Genomic DNA, 3,250 nt, shown 5'->3' with positions numbered 1-3,250 from the left:
AATATCTTTCTATTACACCAACCAAGCGATACAATTCTCAGCAAATCAAAGAAGATTCGATTTTCAGCAAATCGTTTTCCTAAAAACAAAAGAAAAACAAAAGCACGAAACTATTGTCATCTGCGGATATAGCTCAGTGGTAGAGTATTTGACTACGGATTGAATAGTCCCCCCTTTTTAGCCCAGGTGTATATAACCATTTAAATTTATTATTCCTTTATCTAGAAAGCACCATTTAAAATCCCTGCAAATCATTTCTTCGCTTTCATATGTTAAAACTAAACATTAATCAGAAGTGACTTTTCCAGGCAATTTGTCGTCAAACCTAAATATCAGCTGACGTGATATTGTAAAAAAACACAGATGGAATTTGATGAACGAAGGACATTGTCATTATTATTTTATTTTTATTTTTTTGCGAATTAATCCACTAGGGAAATTATTCCTCGTAATATATAATACTCTATAGAGGATTGGTGCTATAATAATACATACGCAATCTGCATAAATTAAAGTATCATGTGTAAGGGTATTGTACGACCGGGCAATCCGGGGAGTTCAGCTAGTAAATATATATAGAAGAGAGTGGAAAAATATTTGACACAAATAAAATATATCAGCAATGCCATACGAATAAAATATTCTGATTAGTTAGTTAGAATAGTTGGCGAAATACAGGTCATTTGTGAGCGATTTCACTTTTCCTGAACGGCTGGATGTTAACAATAGAATTTGGCAAATGGCATTTAGCAAAGGTTATTAAAGGTATTTCTGAAGAAAAGAAACAAAAAAACACGGCTTATGCATAATTTATTGTTTCTTTTTAAAACAATGATGTCCGGTCAATTTTCCGCGTCAAATTAGAGTGTCGTAAGAGAAGAAATAACAGAAAGAATGTTTTTTTCTACTTTTAATTGTTTTCGTTTCGTCTGTTCATTAGGAAATATTCTTCTCGTTTTAGAAGTTACAAATAATTAATTGCAACGAGTTGCTAACAATATATTTTCACTTTTCTTCTACTTCTGAATTGCCTCCATTTTTTTCACTTATTTTTAACCACAAGCCGAAATACCTTCCAAGGCATTTATTGTTTAAATAGAGTTTTAGTTCGTCATAGATTTTTGCCAGGTTAGTTAGCTTGTTATTTCCAACTCGTTCCCAGATCAATGACTGGAAAATCGATATTTCACGATATTCTATGGCGATTTTTAGTTCTTTTCTCGGCGAACCAGTGTTAGTTCTTACCTGATTCACATACGCAATGACTGGCTTTAATCTTCTTTGTTTAACCTGTTTTGGTTCCCGTACCAACTCTTGCTTCGTCCTCCACATATGTCGAATGTTAACTGAATCTGAGTGTTGTTTTACTCACGTCTTGTATAAGTCTCTGTTTGTTAACCAGTCCTTCCGCAATAAAACTAAGACTGTTCTTAACATTTATCAGAGATAGCATTTCACACTTCATAAAGTCCGCACTTTATTCTGCATAATCACATTGACACATCAGTTCCCGTTAGATCGACGACGATTTTCTATTCAGTAGTAAAACTTTACTACTGAATCGGAATACTAGACTTGTTGCATGTGCTCTCCCCCGTTTGTCTCGGTATTGGTTACAACTAAATTCAGGCAGTACATACTCAAAGAATTTTGGTTAATGATTGCGCATCCCTTGATTCACGATTATACGCTTATGAATTCTTAAAGGGGATATCCATTGTTTCTCAAGACTGAATGGAGACCTTATTATTATCACTGCTGCCCCATCCCGCAAAACACAACAAAATATAAAGGACCGACTTTTTAGTTTTTTTCCAGTAATATAGCAACATTTTAAGCGTAAAGCATTACATTTTATACTAATTAAGAGTGACATCAAAATAAGTATATTATACACCAAATAAATAGTCAATTAGATAAATATACTAAAAAGAAAATTTAATAGTGAAACAGCATCAGATTAGCAATGTTGTAAATAAGAGAAACAACCGAATTGTCATTATAGTGGCCGGCAAGCATTATTTATATAGTCAAAGGGTGTTTCGTAATTCTTATTACAGTTTTCTCTGCATAAGCTTCGAAATTTGGTTAATATATTACTATTTAATTAATTTAATTTAATTCAATAATTCTGCTAACATTTACTTTGGTAGAAATAGTGTTTACAGAAGTCTAACACGGTTGACTACAAAATTGAGGATATGACCATAGAAATCCTGACATCAGCTGATATTTTGAACGTATTATTTTTACGTGGAATTTAACAAAAAGTTCCTAATGTGACGTGACCGTCCCAGGGGGGCGATTGGACTCACCGCAGGCGGGGGGAGAGTCCCAAAATTCTGGAGAATCCGGGCAGATATGATTTTTATTCTTTAATTATCGTTTGTGTGCCCGGGTGATGGCAAAGCCTTGCTGAGAGAAAGATTGGATTTGTAAATTTCATTGTTTTATAAAAAGGCGATAACTCAATGTCACTTTGAGAAGAGGTAAGGAAAACATAATTTCGTTTTCGATGCCAACGAATGATGACTCAAGGTTAGAGGAGAAATGTTTAGCCTTTAGAGAGATGGAGAGAGAGGGGGAAGAGGTGAGTTATAGTGTAGACACGTTGACCGGAAGTTTAGATCAGCTGATTGGATTGCGTGCGAGTCATGTGATCACGGTAGCTGAATCGTTGAGATTTGATTTGGACTCAGAAGACAACGGACGGCTTCCCGTTGTCTCCTCCTCTTCACTGGGGGGACGAACGCTGACGTGTGTAGAAGAAGAACCGACACAGGCCGATTTCACTTTCCACTTTCTGCAGGACATCTGGGAAAAGTGAAATAAACTATAGAACTAATTCCTTGTGTTGGAGTGATTGAATCTTCATCCAAAAACAGGTATCAAGTCTCCCTCCAGACGAGAAATTCCAGATGGTCCAACATCGAAGAAGCAGAGGTAGGTTATGAAAATACATGTCACTCACACACGATTCCCTTTATGATACAACATAAATATATAATATAACACGTCATCTCTTCTAATCCATTATTAGATATAAGATAATCAAACACTCAACCCTTTATTATAGAGCAACAACGTAACACAATTACCCCAAACCGAGGTTACGGGCTTAACCTTCCGGTCGTAAGAAAGGCGCCTGCAGTCCACAGGTGCAACCGGAAAAAATAGAGCCTCCCCTTGAGGTGACGTAACTAGACGCGATTGGTCTAGGAATCGCCCCGACTTTCCCTCACCCCACTGT

Source organism: Euprymna scolopes, chromosome 22 (genome assembly GCF_053919585.1).
Source record: "Euprymna scolopes isolate OS-2025 chromosome 22, ASM5391958v1, whole genome shotgun sequence".
NCBI lineage: Eukaryota > Metazoa > Mollusca > Cephalopoda > Sepiida > Sepiolidae > Euprymna > Euprymna scolopes.
Note: the sequence above shows the minus strand (reverse complement) of the source record.